This window comes from Corvus brachyrhynchos, unplaced genomic scaffold (assembly GCF_000691975.1).
Source record: "Corvus brachyrhynchos isolate BGI_N302 unplaced genomic scaffold, ASM69197v1 scaffold544, whole genome shotgun sequence".
Classification (NCBI taxonomy): Eukaryota; Metazoa; Chordata; class Aves; order Passeriformes; family Corvidae; genus Corvus; species Corvus brachyrhynchos.
In genome coordinates this window covers 3,115,363-3,136,894 of record NW_008238325.1, presented here as the reverse complement: position 1 = coordinate 3,136,894, position 21,532 = coordinate 3,115,363, and the positions used below count along the sequence as shown (strand labels likewise).

Below are 21,532 nucleotides of genomic sequence, written 5' to 3'. Positions count from 1 at the left end.
ACGCTCTTCGGCTCCAGATTTCTCTGGACCTTTCCTAACTTGGCAAAATAGCACAGAGAGTTAGCAAGAGAGAGTGCTGTTTGAAAAGAGGAGCAGTTCTGGGAGGAAGCAAAGCTGGTTACTTTTTGTTGGTGCGATTTCACTGAATTTGCATGGGTTAATTCCAGGTTTACATAGCGACATAAATGGTTGTGAGATTGAGATTTAAATTTGAAAGAGAGGAATTGCAAAGTATGGAAGTTGTCCTTCATTTATGTGCATATTGCCCACCCTGCTGTGCCAGCTGCATGGGAGGGCAGGTGTCCATGTGTGTCCAAGGGAGCAGGAGGCAGCTGGCATAGAGGAGGAGCTGTGAGGATGTGGAAGGTGGGTGGCTCCGAGGCCACCTCTGTTGAGGGGACATACCTGTGGGGACCAGGAGGAGCAAACACTCCACTGAATCTGAGGTGGAACAGGGCAGTTTGTCGTTGAGGCAGGTCATGGGCAGGAGTTGGCTCAGGTCCGAGGGGTCTGTGGTATCCCTGGGGTATCATTTACTTGTGGACATGCTGGAAAATCCCCCAGTCCTGGAGCAGCCAGCAAAGCCGGGGTAGCTGCAGGTGTAGTAGGTAACTACCACTTTGCAGGAGTAAAACTCATTGTTTTCTGCTCTTCTCAAGTTTTTCCTGTCTCCTGGCCATGGGTGGAGCTGCTGTCCGAGGGCATTACCCACGTGCTGAACTTCAGGAATATCAAGAGCCCTGTGGCATTTGAGCCCCTAGCAGTGTTAATGCTGCTTCAGCTTCCAGCTTTTCCAGTGTTGTTTTCCCTTTCCCTAACCCTTCTCTAGATGTTTTTAAAACATCCTCACTGTTGAAAGCAGAAACATAAGATGGTCATAAACATCATTAGTGTAAGATTGCAAGGAGACACAAGAGTGGGTTTTAACAAACATGACTAGTCCAGGCTTTGTATATGCAAGGAGAACCTGAGGAATAACCATGTGTGGAAGCATGCACGCAAGCAGGCAGAAACCCGTGGTGAATTTGTAACAGTGGGCACACTCTGGGAGCACAGACTGATAATGGAAGAAGGGAATTTCTTTATCCTGGTGGGATTCAGTCTAAAAACCTGTACAGGTTCAGTGCTGGTATTCGATACCGGGTGAGGAGGAGGTTGTTTTTTATTAATTTGGGAGCATCTTTTGAGCCTTGTCTGGCTCAGGGAGAGGTTTTCACTCCCCAGGAGCCTGGCAGGTTTTTAGGTGTGCAATAGCCACCACAGCAATGTCAGGAACAGCACAGTTTTTCTTCATTTGTTCTGTTGTATTGGAACAAGAGTGTGCACATTTAACTGAGGTCTGTTGAGAAGAATAGGCAGAATGAAAGGTTTTCTGGGTCCTTGGGGCTCACTATAAACTGACACTGGTGAAGCAAATACTGAGTGGAAAAGAAAGTGGTTACTTGGTTGGGCTCTTTGTGCAGAATTTGGCCGTCAGCATGCAGCAGCTTGGAGCACATCGTGCCACCAGAGACAGGGTGAGCTGCAGCTGGACGGGCTGCTGCTTCTACTGACCCTTCCCATTTTTTACAGTGCAATCAGAGTTTAGAACCATTTGTAGATGGGAAATTGTGCCTGGAATTCAGCTTTCTGGTTGCAGGGTGTGTTGAGAAAATCATCTGCATTGACATACCCTTGCTTGTCTGGTGCCCTGGTAAAATCTTCCCTGCAGTGAGCTGAGTCAGGAGATAGCCTGGATGTCTGCAGTGACTGTAACCAAATAAAAATGCAGGTGAACTGGGAAAGCCCCTGACCGAGCAAACTGAAGGATTAAAGAGCACTCACTAAACACTCCTTAGAAGAAACAGAAGAGTCAGATCTTTGTATCTACTACGTTGTTATTTACTCCTGTTGTTGGTTGAACACTGGCTGAATCTCATGTCTGTGGAGCAGAGTGGGGTGCTTCCCTTGCACAAGGCATGCAAGTGATGGATGGATGGATATATATGGCAGCTTAAATTCCAAGTAAAGTACCTTAGAATGTAAAGCTCTTGTTGACAGTGGAGCACAAGGAATTGTTTCATAGAAAAAAAATTAATTTGTGATTTAAATATTTCTGGGCGATACTGGGCGGGTGTGGTGGGGTTGGTCAGTCTGGGGAACACCTTGCCAGGCCGGGCATTTGTTGCTCAGAAGTGACTGTGTGTGGAGCTGCAACTGGCAAAACAGACGTGCAGCACAGGGTGAGCTCACTGCAAGCAGGACCAGGGTTTGGGTTTTTTTCTGTGGCTGCACTGAACAGGAGGAAACAGGGCAATTTTTATGACAATAGTGCCATGTAGCATTGGTTAAAAGTGGCTTTTTTTGGAAATGATTTTAAACTCTTGGGAGCACGAATCTCCAGACTGTAAAGTTAACTCAGATTTCATTGTGATGGAATTAAAACTACCTCATATTCCTAATGGCACCAGCAAAGGTTAGGGTTGAACAGTTGTTTAAAACATTGCTGGGAAAAGTACTTAGAAGTATTTAAACTTCTGCTCCCCCTGCCCTCCTGCCAGTAACTTGTATTAGCTTATTTGCAAATTGTATTTTGTGTTCAGAAAACCCTTCTGGTGATCAGTCCATGAATGTGGAGATGGAACAGTGATGAGAGGTCATATCCATGCTCTCACCTGCCAAAGGCTGGAATACATGGAGCAGTGTTGGTGCTGCGGGGAGACAGGTTTGCAGGGAAGCTTAGTGAACTCTTTGGGAAGACTGAACCTAAAGGCATATAAAATGTGTGAATGTTGGTGAGGAAGACACTTTTCTGCATGAAATTGTTAAATAAGCAACAGATCAGCTCAAATGTGTGTTAAATAGGAGGAGATGGATGCGTTAAAGAAGGACCCTTTCCCACAAGTGGAAGAAAGGTCTGGGGGGAGGTACCCAGAGGTAGCACAAAGGTCCCAGGAGAGGCACCCATGGGTGAGGGGCACATTCAGAGCACACAGAGATGGAGATATCACTGGGAAATAAGAAAAGAGCCAAAGGGGAAGAGGAGATGATGACCACTGGCGTTCCTCAGCACACTGAAATAAAAGGTGATTAAGTCTCTTAACTAGAAGAGAAGACAAGGCAGAAGAGAGAAAGAAATTAAAAGGAGGGACAGAAGAGAGACAAAAAGGCATGAGGCTGAAGAGGTCAGATGCTGTTACACCACCTGGCAGATAACACAGGAGGGAGGGCTCTGTTTGAACTGTGAGCAGATGGGAGGGGAAGGGGAAGCAAGAGAAAAGCACAAGACACAGGAGATCAGGAGATACTGGAGGATATAGTGTGCAGACAGGCTCCAAGATTGCTTGACAAAATGTGTTTGTTCCCAGGTTCTGCCAGCTTTTTGCAACAGATCTTGTGCACCTAGATCCAAGCATGGTTACTGGTGAGATTAAATATATCTGAAGAGAAAACTAACACTTGTTGATGGATTTATTTTTTTTTTTACTGTGGAGGAAAGCACACCTAGTTTTTCCTTGATGGAATTCTTTTGCATCTGGCTTCATTAAGTCCAGCACTGAAAATCAGAAGGGAAGTGAGGTCTCCTGTTCATGTTTAGTCCACTGGCTGAAGACACTGTTAATGTCTGTGACAATGTAAAATATTTCTACACAGCATTTGTCACATATTTATGGTTTAGATGTTTCCGGTGGTTTTAGATACCTACGTGGTTAGACACTGAAAAAGTAGCAACAGTGGAAGGTTGAAGTTACTTGTTATACTTGTCAACTGTGTTGCTCCGGGCTGTGCACACACTGTAGACTGTGTGTATATGTGTGCTCATTGTATATTATATATAATATATGTTTGTATGTATATGAGCATCACAGATAAGTGACACGGGCAGGGCTCCCTCAAGCCAGGCGAGGGACAGGAGTTGTAAACTTTCCGAGCTCATTTGAGGTGTTTGTGGGGGCTGCTCTGTGCTGCCCCAGCAGTGTGGGATGCAGGAACCCCATCCCCGTGGCAGCAGCTCTCGGCAGATGTGGGGTGTTGGCCTCCTAGGGCGGCTGCGGTGCCTCCACTGCACCTGGATGGAGCCCAGCCTCGCACCCGGGCGCTGAGCTGAGGTGGCTCCAGATGCAGGCAAATGCTATTTCAAACTGCTTGAAAGGATCTTGGAGTTTCAGTAGATCTGATATCAGAATTGCTGTGAGGTTCCCGCGATGGGTTTGGGTTGCAGTGACAGCGTTTGGCACACACGCACGGTGCTGGTGTTCTTAGCTGTGAGCAGACAGGCCTGTGGTGCTGGGGAGCCTGCACACGTGTGCCAGTGCTGGTTATCTGCTGTACCCTGCTGTGTACTGGGGAAACTCACCAGTTTGCACTGGGGAGGCCCCTCCTCAAGTGCTGTGTCCAGTTCTGGGCCTCTCACTGCACAGAGGACCTTGAGGGGCTGGAGCGTGTCCAGACCAGGGAACGGAGCTAGGAAGGGTCTGGAGCCCCAGGAGCGGCTGAGGGAGCTGGAAAGGGGCTCAGGCTGGAGCAAAGGAGGCTCAGGGGGGACCTTGTGGCTCTGCACAAGTCCCTGACAGGAGGGGGCAGCCGGGGGGGTCGGGCTCTGCTGGCAGGGAACAGGGACAGGAGGAGAGGGAACGGCCTCAGGCTGGGCCGGGGCAGGCTCAGGTTGGACACCAGGAGGAATTTCTCCATGGAAAGGGTGCTCAGGCCTTGGCAGGGGCTGCCCAGGGAGGTGTGGAGTGCTCATCCCTGGAGGTGCCCAAGGAATGACTGGACGTGGCACTCAGAGCTCTGGGCTGGGGACAAGGTGAGCACTGGGCACAGCTTGGACTCAATGGTCTTGGAGGTGTTTCCCAGCCTAAATGGTTCTGTGATTCTGTGTATTGGCATAATGTAGGTAGCCAGAGGTGTTCCAGCTGGTAGGTGATTTACTAATCACAGTGTGTTGCTTGCTCCTGGCTTTCTGTCTATATTACATAAAGTCAGGCTGGTTTTCAAGTTTTTTATGCACTTGCTCTCTTTGGCATTGTTTGACCAGCGCAGAGACCAAGAGAGTCCCCCATGAGCACATGGGGCAGGGGAAGTGCCCCTGTTTTGCTGAACAGGAGCCGGGCTTTTCGGGAGAGTTTTGTTCCCTCCAAGGATGTGAGGGACACACCAAGTGATTTCATTTTGATTTCTCTTCATGTTCTTTTCTCTTATTAACTGCAGTGGTTTGAAAAATAGCTGAGCTTGGTATTAATCTATTTTATTTCAGATGACAGTTTTTAAAAATTAAACTATATGATGTAAATTACGTAAATGATGTCAGAATGACTTTCTAGGTCTTGCACTTTATCCCCTGCTGATTCTGATAGCGCTCTGGAGGTGGAACATCCCTTCCCTGTCTGACTTTTCTGTCTCTCTGCAAATGTTCTGATGGAGCTGTGGTTGGCTGGGGGGTTCCCTTGGTTTGGATGCATGACAGGTGTTACTGCTGCACATGTTTTTGTAGTACTTTGATGGTTTGGGTGTAATATTTTTTGGAAAGCAATGTTCTCCTAATTCCATTCCCTGTATATACTGGCTTACACTGGAGGGGGCTGCCAGCAGTCTTTGAGGGGTATGACAGTGCCACCTTCCCAACACCTGGAGGCACGTCCTGGAGGGGCTGGCAGTGGCGCTGGAGCTGTCAGGGCTCAGGCCTGGCAGGGGGGCACAGCTCTGGGGCTCCAGGCTGCTTCATGAGGTGTCACTGCTCATGGGGACCTCTGTGGGAATTCCCCTCAGCACGAGAGCTTGGTTTGGGACCACAGAGAGTTGTTATCATCATGGTACACGCTGTGACCCTGCCTGCAGCAGGGATTTAAAGTGGCCTTTAGACACCAGCAATTTCATCCCATGCCTCTCGAATCCTTGGCATGCTGTGGATTATTCCAGTAATTGCAGCCGCTGGTGCCGAGGGACTCCTCCAAGTTTTTTTCAGGCTGTGTGTTTTGTGTGTTGACTTTGGGTTTGTATGCAACAAGGAGCCTTCAGAAGCTGCAAAGACCTTTTGTGAATTAAGAAACTACTTTATGCTTAAACAAATTTAAAATAGTAGTTGCTAAAAATACGCCCATATTTAATATTTAAAATCTGGAAAGCATTGCTGGATTTTGTCATTGTCTGGAGTACAGCCATGGGTCAGTTGTCCAGCACCATCTGTAGTTGTTCCATTCTTTCCTCTCTGTTCTGTTTAAATGACAAATAATTAAGTGTTACTGAGTGACTGCTCAAGTTCTGTTTTGATCACCCGACAAATTACTTGGTTCAGCTTCTGCCCCTTAATGTTGTGTAAAAGCTGTCAGAGCCCTGGGAGCGGCAGAAGGCAGGGACTCCCAGAGGCAGTGGTGCCACAGAAGAGCGGGATCGGCTGTTGGGAACAGCACATCCCCAGGTCCCCTGGAATGCTGGAGTTCTGAGGTCCTGGGTGTAATGGTGAGCAAAGCTGTCACCTTAAACTTGTTTCTTTGTAGGGAGGTTGTGGGGTAGAAAAGTTCCCATTTGCTATTTCACTACTTTCATGTTTTACTACTTTTAGAGTGGGTCAGGTCTCATGTATAAAAAAAATGGTCAGGGGAAAGAGAGGGATTCAGTATTTGTTTCATTTCCTTTTAATACTCAGAAATAAGTTGTTTCCTCTCGTAGATCTAAGTGAAATATATTAAAACAGAATTTAGGTTTTTGAAGAGCGAGCACCTGTAAGGCAGCCCTGCAACCCAGCCCCAAGGCTGATGCTCTCATCTCTGGAGCTTTGATTCTGCCTCACACATGCTGAACTTGGGGAAAAAGTGCTTCTGCAGTGAGATCATGATACGCCAGTCCTCCCTCTGAATGTTCCTGTTTGTTTCATCAGCTCGGTTGGCTCCCACACATGGAAAGTTTTTCATTTCCCACCAGCTATGTGGCTGAACGCTTGAAGTGAGAGCATTTGAGTCTTCAGGTCATGGGCATGTGTTTGAGCTCACACACACACAGATAGTATCTGCAGAGGTGGCATTTCCTTCAGCTCAGCATGCGCCAAGGGTAGTGGCACTGCCAAAATGTCCTAAAACGACAAAAAACTGCCAGTAGAAGAAATCACAGAATCATTTAGGTTGGAAACACCTCCAAGTGTGTCCCAAGATCATCGAGTCCAACCTGTGCCCAATCCCTACCTTGTCACCAGCCCAGAGCCCTGAGTGCCACACCCAGTCATTCCTTGGACACCTCCAGGGATGGGGGCTCCATCACCTCCCTGGGTAGCCCCGCCAATGCCCGACCGCTCTTTCTGTAAAGAAATTATTCCTGAAAATGCTGCTTCCTGCAGAAGGTCTGCATCTGTAAACCAAATACTGCTCCTCTTTCCTTTTTACCACTGGGTTGGGGTTTTGCATCTCCCTCCTGGGGAACCTCCTGCCTGGCCCTGTGGCAGCTGCCGGGATGGGCCTGGGCGCCGAGCTTCCCTCTGGAGGAGCGGAGTGCTGCTGCCGTCTGCACAGCTCTGCTTTGGAACAGGACATTGCAGTTGTCAGTGCCCATGTGAAAATAAACAATCAAAGGGAATTCTGACCGCAGAGCAGTGTTTTGGCATGTTTGGTGATTATTTAACTTTAAAAAAATAAATTCTGCCACCTGTGTTTCCCACTAGTCCGTGTGCGCTGACCTGCTCTGTTCACAGCTGAGGCAGCACAGCAAGGGCAGATGGATCTGCACCTCTGTGTTCCTGCATGCCCACGTGCTCTGCAAGGCCTTACAGACACTGAAAAACAGCTTCTGCTGTTTACGTGTTCTTTCTGCTCCTCTGGTGTCACTGTCACATATTTCATAAGCTTTTCTGAGCGTTTTTCCCCTCAATGTGTGACTGACAGAGTTGAGCTTTTCAAGACTTTTGCATCAAATATTCACCCTGCAGCCGCATTTCTGAGCACACAGAGGCTCTCACCTGACCCATATTCCTACAGTGCAGGTCTCTGCTGTGTATTTGTTCTAACAAAGAGTTACATTTTTAAAAGTAAAGCCTATGCAGAAGCTTTAACAGAGAGAGGCTGGAGAGCTCCTGAGAGCAAGCAAAGCTTCCTGGTAGCTGTAATTATATTTGCGCTGCACTGGTGCGGACAGAGCAGATAGATACTGTCTTTATTTGCACACTGCCTTACAGTGGGTCTTTTGTTCTGTCATTTTACTGTCATTTTGTTTCATGTGGAAAGTGAACAAGGCCAAACCTCTGGGGTAGAAGGTAGCAGGGGTGCAGAGTGTGTGATTACAGCAGCGCTGCTTGTTAGAGACACTTAAATGAGTGCACACATCCATCAGGCAGCTTTGTCTTTGTGAAATATTGATCTGCAGTATCAGTGTTAGGAGGCCTGGAAAGCACTTAGTGCAGGAAATTATTCCTGAGCTGTATGAGAAAAAAAGCTGTGGCTGATACAGGGCCTGTTGAGCCCTTTGTCCTGCCTTCCCCCCCCAGCAGTGCAGCACAGAGCTGAGCAAGGAATTCAGCATCGGTATGGGCTGAAACTTCCAGTTTTGGTTAATGCTTCTGTGTCTGATGTTAATGATCATTGGGTCACGTCGTGGGCGTGTCGATGGTGGAGCCGGACACTGACCCAAGGGCATGGGGGCTGGACAGTGCGCTGTCCGGTTCCCCGTGGGGATGGCGAGGCCCGGCGGAGCCCCGGAGCGGGCGGTGCAGTGTCCGTGCTCGGCGCGCTCGCCCGCAGCCCCGCCGTCCCTCTGTGCCCGTGCTCGCTTCCCCCGGCCGCGGGAGCTGCGCTGCCCCGCCTGGGACATCCTCCCCATGTTCTTGGTTTTCCACCGGGCTGTTAAGTGCTCCAGGGCTGGGTTTGGTTTAGCTCGGTGTTTTTTAAGAAACGTGGCAAGTGTGTCCCCGAGGCGCAGTGGGAGTGGTGCTGCCTGTGAGGTGCCCGTGCCGCTCCCGGCTGGCTTCCCGCACGGACTGCAAGGGCGCTTATTTGGTTAGGAAGCTTTTACTGTGCCTCAGTGCACCCTTGCAAGGTAGAACAAACCTGATGTGTCAGCCTTTGTTTACCCACGACACTTTCCCTTTCATACCCTTGCTTGCTACAATTTGTTCTTTGTTAAAGACTTTTAAGTCTCCTTTTGCCTTCTGATACAAAGTATGTCAATATTTTTTGGTATCTTTTTTTTTGCCCCTGAAGTCTGAATTACTTAGATTGATCCTCACTGTAAGGATTTTTGAACTATAAACTTATTTTTAAGTTTTTTATTTCTCTGCTGCTGTACCCTTTGTTATTTATATCCTTTTCTTCCCTCATTTGCCTAAGCAGTAAAAACTATTACTCAAGCTTGTCATCAGTTGGCCATGGTTTGGTGGCTTTCTTTATCTAGCTTCTAATTACTTCAAATTTGCCTTTTCTCTTGACTCTCTGGATAATGTTGTAAAATCTTGGGATTGTGTTTTTCTAGTCCCTTCACTAACACCCAGTGCTGTTACCCCCTCATCAGTGATCAGGGCAGACCATATTTCAACAGTAATGGGTACTTTCATTGCCATCAGGGAAATCTGATCTTCCTTTCAACCTTCCTCCCCACTCCTGAGGCTTCTGCAAAGTGACTCTATGATCTGAATACCAACTGGCTTGAGAGCCACCAGAACAATGATAATTCCATCACCAGCTCAGTGTTCTCCACTGGGCTGTTGCTGGTGTTTTCTTGTCCATCCCAAGCTGGGCAGTTGGGGTGTTCTCCGTGCTGAGGCAGGCAGAGGAGGAGCTGGTATGTGGGTTAACGGGGTCACAGTTGGACTGGGGGAGCCTGTGCAGGATCCTGCTGGGTTTGTGCAGGGTTTGGTGCGCGGGGCACCCAGGACAGTCTCCTCTGGCCAGTGCAGTGCCCATGGCATGTGCCGTGCCTGCCCTGCCGGTGGAGCCGCTCCGCTCCCGGCCCTCCCATCCCTGCCGGTGTTCCGGCCCCTCCCCTCCCCTCCGCCCCACTCGCATGCTTGTTTTTGTCCAGAAGTGACTAAGCTTCCTGTTATTCCACTCTGTCAGTTTTTCCCCAGTCCTGCTGTCGCGTTGGGCAATATTACTTGCCAGCAGCTTCCTCTGCCGCTGTCCCGCTCCATCCTATTCCCACATACCTCTCACTTTGTTATTTGCGGCCCTCAGGGATGTTCACATTCACTCCGTTGGACTTGTTTCCATTAAAGCTGGGATTTTTAAAGAGCCGTGAACGTAGGAGAGTGTTAACTGGATACTGCAGGAATGTTTTTGGTGTTTGGTCTGTGGAGGAAGAGCTGCACTTTGGTTCACGGTGTGAACCCACCTGGCATGGGTGCAGCCAGGATGGCATTGCAACGTTGTCCTGAGCTATCCCAAGCTGATGGGTGCTGTTCATGTGTAGAGGAGTTGTTTCTGCCTCGTTGGAAACCACAGACACACTTTGATTTATCAGGGATTTCCTTCAGATGATGGGAAATCGAAGGAGCTGCTCAGGAGAGGGTTTTCCCTCTGGAGCTCCAAGGGCAGCCTGGAAGCATTGGCTGATGCTGTGGGGAGGTGGAGGGTGACTCTCCCTGGGTGCTGGGCTCAGCTGGCAGGGTGGGCAGCGGCTGAAGGTGTCTCTCATGGATCCCCTGAGTCCAAGGACCTGTCCCAGCCCCACACTGAGCCCTCTGCACTGAGGCAGGGTGGTCAGGTGGGGTAGGGACGTCCCCAACCCAGCACCCTGCAAGGCTCATGCACCTGGCCCCACCACGTGCCTTCACTGGGACCAGTGGCAGCAAACAGCCACGGCAACCCAGTACTGCTGGTGTAAAAATAATACCTCAGGAGGAATAAACAAGTTATTTTTGTGTATTAGGGGTGGCCATGCAGAGCTGACTCAGGGCCTTGCCTTTCTTATTCAGACATCCTGAGCGTTTAGACCAGCTTGAGGCACTTCCCTTGGTGTTGGGAGGGTGGGATGGTGCCAGTTGGGCCTGGGAGGTGTCAGTGCCCCGAGAGGGGCTGCTGGCTGCCAGGCAGTGCTGCTGTGTCACAGAGCAGTGGACATCCGAGTGCCAGGTCCTCAGGTCCCACAGCACCATGGGCGGGTCCTGCCAGAGCTGCTGCCCGCTCGGGTGGTGCTTGTGCCCGGGTACAATAAATTACATGGCATTGCAACAAGTGGTGAGGGAAACTTGATTTGGAAGCAGACAGGGTCAGAGTAGTAGGAAATGAATAGTGCATGGCAGAGATTGGGTGTGAAAACTGACACATAAATGTCACAGCATGAAAAATAGTTTCTCATATGTAGAATTAAACCACTCGTGACCCCCCCAGGCTACAGCAGGGCTGGGTATGCCGGGGAAAGAGCATCTCTCTTCTGTTTTACTTCTTCATGGCACTTTATCATGATAACAAGTATTAATTTTAATTGTTTTACTTTGCACATGCTGAATTCTGTCAATTACTGAATTCCAGGGCACCGTACCCATTAGGCTTCATGGGTTTTATGGTGGTGACACATGCAGAAAAAAAGGCCAAGGCTAACAGTTCTACTTAGGTGATAATTATGACACGGTAGAGAGTAAAAGGAGAAGAGCTGTGTTTGTTGTCTTGCACATTTAAGGAAAGATGCAAGGCTAGTTTTCTGTCAGCCTAATCTTTATCTTTTAATGATTGTTCTTTGATATTCCCTTCAAACCAGACAGTATGAGCTTTAAAAAAAAACTCAAAGTGACCAGAGGTATTTCCTTTTCAGCCAACAGAAGCGAAGAGGAAAGATGTGGGATATGAAGGTGCCTTGGGGTGGGATGTGGTGGTCCCTGGCAGGGGCACACAGCAGTGCCCTTTGAGGGGGGAACTTGACAGTGTCTAGAGGGAACGTGGCAGTGCCCTGGGGCGGGCACAACAGTGCCGGGGGCTGTTGCTGATCTGGGGGTGCCTTTGGGCATGATGCTCCTGCGTTGCCCTCATAGGTGAATGTGGCTGGGTTTGTTAATTCCTCTTGAATTGCTGATTAAGTCGTGCAGAATCTCGCTGCCGTGGATCTCTTGTTCACTGCAGTGCTGTCAGGCTGTGGGAGGGCTGGAATTGTCTGCTCGCAGCCCAGGAGGGGTGAGATGTGTGAGGAGCTGGGTTTCCCACTGACCGTGGGGCCGGTGGTGTTGCTCACTAATTACTGATTCATTAGCGTCGGAGTGCTCAGAGCAGCCCCTGCCAGTGCCAGCCCCGGCAGCGCAGTAGAGTCATCACACAGTGACACTCCTCAGCTCGGCTGGGTGTGCAGGCCAGCTGCTCTCTGCATCTTGCTCCCAGTGGGAGTACAGGTACAGTAGATACCTGCTTTGTCGCTGTGCGTGTGCCTGCCACCACAGGTACGGTTCTGTGGGCTCCAGCAGTCCCTGCCCACTGGCCTGAGGGCACATTGGGGTGCGGAACCGGGGTCATATGAGCGGCTGTGCTCTGGGGGTGGACTGTGTGCCATGGGGGCTCAGGGGTGCAGGAGCATGTGCCTGTCCCAGGAACGTGTGCCAGCCTGGCATGAGCTACTGCTCACACTGCTGCTTTCTGCCACTGGTCCTGGGGAGCTGCGCTGACTGATTTTGAAGGGGTGTTTTGTAGGAAATCACTGTCTTGTCAAAAGTTCCCTCTTGTGGAAAACAGGTGGAATTTTTTCTTAGATGTTGTTAAAGATTCCCTGGGGGGGGTATTGTTTGGTTTTTTTGGTTTGTTTGGGGTTTTTTTTCAAAAGATAAATTCTTCAACTTTAATTAGTTCCTAAAGTTCTTGTTGGACAGGGGCAGTGCTTTCTGCCTTAAGTGCATTTGTGGGTTTGTCCTTTCAGTCACAGTGGGATTCTGGCTGGAAGAGGCATCCACTGGCCTGACATGTCCCATTACTGGAAGCTCTGAGTGGTTTTCCTTCCAGCCCTGTGTGAGCTTCTCTTGTTCTTCGGGTTCGCAAGGCAGGACATCACTGGCTGGGGCCCCTCCCACCTCCAGTCAGTGGCACTGTGGTGGTGACAGCCGTGCACCAAACACAGACCTTCACTGTCAAACCTGTGGGTCACCCCACGCTGCTCTAAGGGGCTCGATACCCACCTTTTACCTGCTGTGACAGACATTAGTGGTCCATCAGCCCCCCATGGAAATTGATCTCCAGGCTTAGTGTTTTGTGGTGCAGCAACATCAGACTAAACTGCTTTGGAACTCCGGTGCCATGAGAGTGACGTGCACCCTGCCTACTGCAGCAGCCTGTCCTGGTGTGCTGTATTGGCCTGTCTTTTGTTTTACTACTGAATGGACTCAATGGCCTTAATTTGTTTATCATGTAAGCAAACAGTATAGGAAAGCCAGAAGTGTCAAATTTTTGGTTGCCAGAGGCAGAACTTGGTGTCAGCTGCCAAAGGCAGCCTGGCTGTGGGTATGGCACCCACACAAGTCTTCCTGCTGCTGTGAAAGGCTGCGGGTTCTGTAATGCCCAAGAGCCTCTGTCCCAGTCCTGATAGCTCTCCTCATCCCCTCCATAGCCACTGCTCTGGGTTATTTTGGCAGTACTGGAGGTGTGCGGTAGTTAGTAGAAAGGTTTGGGTGTGATCAAGCAGTATGTTTCCATCTTGGGCAGTTTATTGTGTTGTAAAATGTCTCTTACATGCGTGGGGTCATGGACCTGGAGCTGTTTGCTTTCCTGAAAATCAGGTCACTTCTCCGTGCTCCTTTCAGGGATTTCACAGGATGCCCTGTAGCCCAAGGGTTTTCCACCAGTGGAGCGCGCCGGGTTTGTTTTGTCAGGTGCCAGCCAGCCCTCACAGAACCACACATTAGCAGCAGAGCACGTGGCTCAGCGGAGACTTCAGCGTGGCATTGCTGAAAGGGAGTCAAGATAATTTCTCATGCTGCTAATTCAAACTTGTGATCCTTTGTATACTCTTGGGGAAAGTTCTTCATGCTGAGAAAGCAGCTGTTGGCTTTTCCAGGTGCAAACAGTCACTGCTTCCCACAGTGCCAATAACCTGCTCTGGTACCTGTGCACAGGTACCTGTGCTGTTGCTGTTCACCTGGGCAGGGTTCACTGTCTGCTTTCCACATTCCAAGGAAAGTGGCATCTCTGGGCAGAGCTCAGGGGATTCATTTGAAATCATATCTCCAGGCTTTGGTATTGATCCCCTGAACAGTTCCCATTTGAGTGGGTGACCTTCATTTCAGGGAAATGTTTTATTTATCTGTAAGGACAGGTACAGGCAAATTTCTTCTTTCAGCAGAAATTCTTCCCTGTGAGGGTGGTGAGTCTGGTGAGGCCCTGGCACAGGGTGCCCAGAGCAGCTGTGGCTGCCCCTGGATCCCTGGCAGTGTCCAAGGCCAGGTTGGATGGGGCTTGGAGCAGCCTGGGACAGTGGAAGGTGTCCCTGCTCATGGCACGAGGATTGGAACTGGGTGATCTTTAAGGTTACTTTCAACCCTAACAAGTCTGTGATTCTGTGATTCTATGAAATTTCTCTTTTAGAGCTTTTCTTCTCAGAGTGCTTTGTTTCATTTATGCTCAGTTGTAAACTCAAATCCTATTTTGAAATGAAGTTTAATAAACTTCCCAAATTTCAGTCAGAATTTATCATTAAACTTCCCTTGAATAAAATAATATTTTAATAATTACTTTCCCCACCAGTGTTAGGGAATTCATTATTTTTCAGTCAGTAACATATTTGCCTGACAAATGTATTCCAACTGTATTTAAATTCTATTTAAAACGGCATGTCAAGATGCTGTACTTGGCAAATCAAGGGAAAAATACACCTAAAAGGATAACAAGAAAATAGGGAAAGGTATAATTCTTAGGTAAACCCTGCCAATAAAAACCCCAGACATGTGTGTGTTGGCATTTCAGGATACGATTCCAGCAGTGATTTCCAGTGTCTGGGGTGTGGGACTGCAGTTCTCAGTAATGCTTTTAGAGCAGCCTCTCTCCCATAAAAATCCAGACATAAAAACTGACAGCCATTGACCTTCAGCCTGCCGGAGGAGGCCTTTGGTGTGCTGTTGGGCAGCAGAGAACAATTTATCGAGGTGACGTTAATTTTTGTTATTCAGCACTGCCCTCAGCCATAACCGCGCGGCTGGCAGCGCCCGCCCGCTGACGTCTGCACCAGAGCATTGCAGTCCCTGTCCTCGCGTCACCTGCGGCCTCAGCCCTCTGCAGCCAAGGTGTTCTGTGGGGCGGGGGTGGATCAGAACCTCCCGAGATTTCAGTGGGCCATTTGCTCAAGCATAAGCTTCCAGGGCAGCCAGTGGGAGGTTTCAGAAGGAGTTAAACACCACCACTGTCAAAATACACTGGTGAAAGTCCTGGGTGTTGCGAGGGATAAGAGTGCATCAAACTTAAGGGATCGCTTCTCTTCCCCACTCTTCCAGCTAGTCCTTGTTTGGGAGCTTGTGTACCCCAAGCCCTTGTACACATCTGGAAGGGGTCGCTCTGTCCCTGGTCACATCCAGCTGCAGATGGGGGATGCGGGTCCTATCAGAAGAGCCATGTGTCTTGTCTGATGGGGCAGGGGGTGACACCAGGCTGGGGGTACGCTGTGGCCATGGGCATCTCCGGGAGCTAAAGGCACCCGTCGGGGTGCCCAGGCTGGGGTCCCTGTGCAGTGGGTGCCCATGATGGGCTCAGTCCTGAGCTCTGTGCAGAAGGATCAGCACAAGGATGGTGCCTCACCCCTCTCCTGCTGCTCATTTGCTTTTTCTGTTGCAGGGCAAATTTCTTGTGGAGATTCTGTGTAGTGCTCTATGTCATGCCTGTGCAATTTGGGGAAGAGCTTTATAACTGGAGCAGCAGAGTGGCACCACTCCTGCCACAGAGGCACAGCTGGACTGTCCCACCTCGTGTCCCACCTGCAGCCAAGCACAGAGGCAGCAGCAGGGGATGGCGATTTCTCTCTTGAAATCAGAAAAGCGAGATGTTATTTTTAAACTACAGAAATTCCATTTAAATATGGTCCCACTAATGAGGAATCATCCTGCACAGCTACACGTGAGTGAGAGCACCAGTGACCCAGGTGAGTCACCTGCCACCACCTCCCTGTGCACCAGGCACGAGAGGCTGAAAATGCCACTGTGCTGCAAAACCAGATGAAAGCACTTATATCTCTGGGGTATTTTACCTGTGCAAATACCTGCCTCAGAACTCAAGTTTGATAAGTAATAAGAATACTCTGCTTGAGCCAGTGAGACAGTGAAGCGCGTGCCCTGGGCAGCAGTGACAGGGACAGTGGGAACAGCCCTGCAGCCAGTCAGGGCAGGTGCTGAACCACTTTTAAGTTACATCAATGATATAAAAAAATCCATGAGGACATACATGGTGCCCTCCCTCATGTGGGATTCCCTTTTTAAATTTGCCGTAAATAGCGCTGACCTGTTCCAGCGGCTCTGCTGAACAAGGGCCGTGTCCTTTTTGTTTGTTCCTCCAGTTTAGATGCAGCGTTTGACAACATGCCCACTTTCTGCCATACCACCAAATATACTAAACAAATCATAAGCCTGAAAATATTAAATATTAATTATGCTGCAGCACACCCATTAAACAGTTGCAATGACAGACCTTATGCTCACAGCTGGTTTCAGTCATTCCCTTGGAACTGCTGAGAGCCTGAGAGCGGCAGCAGGAGGCAGAGGGGCTGGTTTCAGACGGAGTCACTGGCAGGGGATTAAAGCTGTGAGCAGGAGAGTGGATCACAGCAACCCTGGTATCTGCTCAGCACCGCACTGTTCCGGCCCTTCCGCTGGGCACTGCGGAACTCTGCACCGATAAACAGATTAAATCTCCCGTGTGCTTGACTTGATCTGGACATAAAGGCATTCATTCTCCTCTTAAATTGTGAGTTATTACACGCTTGAGTGAGGATCGTGTGGATTACTAGAGATTGCTCTAAAAGGATTTGGTGGCGTTGGAAGTTCAAGGAGCAGCTGGAGCTCTCGCTGGGAACAGCTCGTGGTTCCCAATGGTGCTGTGACCCACGTGCTGCCCCTTGGGCTGGGGGGAGGCTGCTCTTTCTGTACCTGCTTGGAAAAATGTAATTCCCTCGTGTCCTGGGATACAGCACTGGCTGGGGGCAGGTGGAGGGGTGCTTGGGAGGAAACGTAGTATTGCTCAGTTGCAGGCTGCAGGGTTTGCGTGTCCTGGAGTGTCCTGATGGATTGATACATACATACACTGTGTCTATATAGACATGTGGATATACAAATATTTGTAATAATACCAAGATCAACCACAAATTGTATTGAATATTTATGTAAATTTTTAAATACATAAATATAAATAAAATTTATAAAAGTTAAATAATTTATATAAATACTTGTACATCCATATGTGGTTGATGCATTTGCTAATGCTGTTATGAAATGAGAATTGGGGGTATCCCAGCAGCCACCTTACCCAGGGTCAGAGTGGCTAGGGCTGGACAGGTGCTCAGCTGGCATCGCTATGGGTGCAAGGAAAAGTGGCACAGCTGTGAATATCCCCATCTGCATCCCTGTCCCCATCCCTGTGCCACTGTTCTGGCACTGGGGATCATTCTGTGCTTCCTTGGGGCTGAGGAGGAGGAGGGACCCGCAGACGGCAGGAGCAGCGGGGAGGGTTTTGCTGCTGAGCTGGTGTCTTTCCTTCTGTTTAGTGCTGGCAGTCTGCTTGCCCTGTTTGCTTTTTTCTTTCTTTTTTTAAATCCCGTTGTATTTCATGGCAGTAGGACAGCTCCCGTAGGAGTGCTATTAGCTGTGCAAGCCAAATGATCCATTAGAGGGGTTGAGGCTTTTATGTACAAGAATCACGCACAAAGACGTCATTAAGTGGTCACTCTGGTGTGTTTTCATACGAAAGGATTCACTTAAAAGTGTCTACAGAGTGCTGCCATCAGTATCCCTGTGCCACAGCAGCAGCCCTGGAGGGAGCTGAGGGGGCTTCACAGGGGAGATGCCCTCACTTCCTTCCCCTGGAGGTGTGTTTTCCCCCAGCTGGCATTCTGCTTGCTCATGAGAGTTGTTTGGGAGTGTCCAAGCCCGCAGCACCTCCATGGCAGGCTGTGAGCTGGGGGGGCTGCAGGGCCCGGCGGGCGAGCACCGCTCCCAGCTCTGGGTTTGGCCCTGGACCAGCCGCTGGGTACGGTGTGGTACCAGCTCTGGGGAGAGGCACCTGTGGTCCCACAGCATCGGGCAGTGGCAGAGCTGGGGTGCAGGGACCCCTCCAACAGGTGTTAGGCGTGTTTTCAAACAGGCTGTGCATTCAGCTTTGTGTAGAGCCCCAGTGATTGCAGTCCTGCCTCTGACTGGCTTCAGAGGTGTAAGCGCAGCCACTGACTCGTGGGATTGCAGGCTGCGTGCTTCAAGGCAGTCAGAGAGGCCCTGTAATATATTAAAAAAGTTTCTCTGAATGTGGCAGGCAGCCTCAACACGAAGTGCCTGCAAACAGTTTGTTTTTAAAAAGGAAACCATGGCTTACATGGAGTTAAATGTTTTCCTGTAAAACACATGGGCATCAGGATAAATAGTTTTACCATTTACAGGCAATAGTTGATGGTATGTAGCAGCCATTCTCCTGCTCGGGTTCAAACGCGCCGGGTCAGGAGGAATTTGTACTCCCTAACAGAGGGAGGTGTTTGTGTGTTTGTTTTGGATCAGAAGCATTCCGTGTGTTCCAGCTGCGCTGTTGAGCTGTGGCTGCTGGTTCTGCAGCTTCGGCATCCTCAGCACAGGGGGACCAGCCCCAGGCAAACCCAGGCCAAGGGAGCGCCGGCAGAGCGGCCACAGCTCCAGCAGCAGCCAGTCGGTACCACAGCACCGTCAGAACACCCAAAAGTGTTTGAAGTGACTGAAAATTATGTCAGTCATTAATAATTGCTACATAGTGATGGGGTAGTGCGTGTTCACGCAGGGTAGGTGGGATGCAGCACTCACTGGAGTCTCTGCTGGCCACAAGGAGATTTTTCTTTTGTCTTTAGGAGGTAGCCTGTTAAATGTTAGAGGATTGTAGGTCTGACTACGAATAGCTACTTAAAATTACAGAATCACAGGCTCAAACATTGGTTTGGGTTGGAAGGGACCTTAAAGCTCATCTTGTTCCACCTCTCTGCCATGGGAAGGGAGCTTTCCACTACACCAGGTTGCTCCAAGCCCTGTCCAGCCTGGCCTCGAACACTGCCAGGGATGGACATTCATCCATCTCTCAGGGCTCTGCTGGCATAGAAATGCTCCAGGGAGCCCCCTCCAAGTGCTGCAGGTGGTTACAGGCCATGGTAGTTGCCCAAGACTGTCAGCAGAAATTGCAGCTGCTTCTGTTCCGTGCTTTCATGTTTATAAGCCAGATTCTTTGCATCCTGAGGCCTGGAAGTTCTCTTCTGGATTCAATGGTAGCAACAATGGCAGCAGTGCTGCATGCAGGATCACAGATTTAACCATCAGCTCACACGTTTGCTTGAAATCCAGAGCAGCCCCATGGGGCTGCTGTTTGTTTCACTTCAGTTTGAGTTTGGAATAGGTGGAAGCAGAGTTTAGGCCACCGTGTTTTCCTGGGGCACTGAAAGGCTGGTTTTACCTGGTGCAGAGGGTGCCCCACACACATTTCCATCAACGTGGGGGTTTGGCGCTGTCTGCGGGCAGAGGCAGTTCCTGGTGCTGTCACAGGGATCCTGCGTCTTAAACTCTGTCGCTACACAACAACTTTTAATTGGTAATTAATTTGGCTCCAGGGCATCCTGAGCAACAATGTATACTATGAATTTGAGTAGAAAGGTTGTTGCATCAGTGTGGTCGAGGTGATCAGCACCCATTGGTGTCCGCACAGCACCAGGCTCCACACTCCTGCTTGAGCCGTGCCAGCGAGAAGGGCGGCTCTGCCTGCAGTGGTGGGGCTGGCACTGGGACCTTGGGGAGAGCCAGGGGTTTACTCAGGAGACCTCAGGGAGAGCCAGGGGTTATTCCAGTGATGTCTCTGCATGCAGTGAGCAGCACGTTCCTGCTCTTGACTCTCTTGCCCTGGACTTCTATGGAGATGCTTTCATGGCACGGTGTTGGTGCATTGATGGAAACCAAGAAGCTTTCCCGTTGTCCCTTGAGCAGTAGTTGGTGTGGGAACTCGCAGAGAGGGGCGCTGCCAGTGCTGGGGAGCTCGCGTTGTGCTACTGCAGTGATACAAAAATAGCGTAAATAAACAGACCCAGCGGGCCGGTGCAGCTCGGAGCGGAGGCTTTCCCAGAGCAGCTGCATTTCTGGCAGCCGTGCGACCCTCAGGTGCGCAGAGGGCGCTGGGGTCACCTCACCCGGCAGCGCAGGAGCTCCTGTGCAGCCAGACAGGTTCCCCTGGGCAATGTGGGATCAGCGCCGGCCGGGGGGCAGGCAGTGAGGGGCACACAGTGGCCTGCTGGCTCTGAGTGCTTGTCGTGGGTTTGTGCTGCTGCAGGAGGATGACCTCAAGCAGTGACTGCAGGATTGCTGAGCTCCATGTGCACTCCTGTGTTTGTCTGTGACAGCAGTAACTGGGATCTTTGTTTAGACTCTGTCCATACAAAATCCTCCTGTATTTCTGCTTTGGCTGAGCTCGATCTGATGATGCTCCCCAAACCTCCAGCCCCTCCTGCAGAGCATGGCCCCTCTCCAGAACCATGGGCTGCGTCCCAGCACTGTCAGTGTGTGATCAGCGGACAGGAGCAGGAACGCGCACTCAGCACTGCTCTGGCCAACGGGGTGGGACCGCGCGTGTCCCCGCGGCTGTGGGTGTCCCCGTCCCAGCCCAGAACCCCTCGGGGTGGTAGAGCAACGCTGACAACAGCGACAGGTATCCTGCTGCCCACCGTGTGTCCCTGGGGAAGGAGCCAAGCGCAGGGTAAGCCCAGCCTGAGGTTCAGGGGTGCTGGTGGGGTGGTGGGCTCCCAGGCTCCTTCTGGGCGAGGAGCTGGGTGTTGCACTGGGTGACAGCACGGTGGGATGCTCTCGGTCCTCCCTGCCTGCTCCACCCCAGGAGCACTCCGGGTGGCGAGTCTGCTCGCAGAGTCTCCAAGGGCATCAGGGCCCTGGCAGTGCCCTGTGTGGGGCAGACAGAGCTCCCACGAGTCCCTCTCCCTGGGGTCCTGACAGGTCAGGTCATGCCCGGAGAAGTAACAGCCCTGTGAGAGAGCAGTTTGCTAATTAGATCTAATTTACTGCATCACCAGGCTGTGCTTTCCAAGAAAATTCTAGGCTGAAGTGCACCAGCATGATGAGTTTGCTGCTCTTCTGTTTTGTGGCAGATCAGATGGTGTTTCTGAGGAGGTGTTGGTAAATAATTAGTTTGAATTTGAATTAATTCAAAGATTAGGTGGATACTGAAAGCTGTGGATGTTTGCAAGCTCTTAAAATCGTTTTGAGGGCCTAACAGCTACTCCAGGTCAGGCCCCTGCCTTTCAGCCCTGGATGCAGATACCTGCACTAAGCCCTGGAGCATGTGCGAAATTGGGGTTCACACACACCCCACTGCAGCAGAGGCAGAAGGCAGCAGTGCCAGGACAGAGATACTTGGGTCACAGGAACAGGAGCAGCACCCCAGCCTCAAATTCTTGTTAATTGGCTACT

The 21,532-nt window shown here is 50.3% G+C and overlaps 1 protein-coding gene across 9 annotated transcripts in view; it reads left to right on the top strand.

Annotated features, from left to right (window-relative positions):
- MBNL1 (muscleblind like splicing regulator 1) overlaps window positions 1-21,532 on the top strand; it is an 80,682-nt gene that overhangs the window by 30,907 nt on the left and 28,243 nt on the right. The window contains exon 1 of one of the 9 annotated variants that reach the window (XM_017734385.1): window positions 15,975-15,993. The exons of the other annotated variants lie outside the window; for them this stretch is intronic. The gene's annotated coding sequence lies outside the window, so the exon portion shown is untranslated. Of the gene's footprint in view, window positions 1-15,974; window positions 15,994-21,532 lie in introns of those variants that run through there. 9 annotated transcript variants of the gene reach the window in all.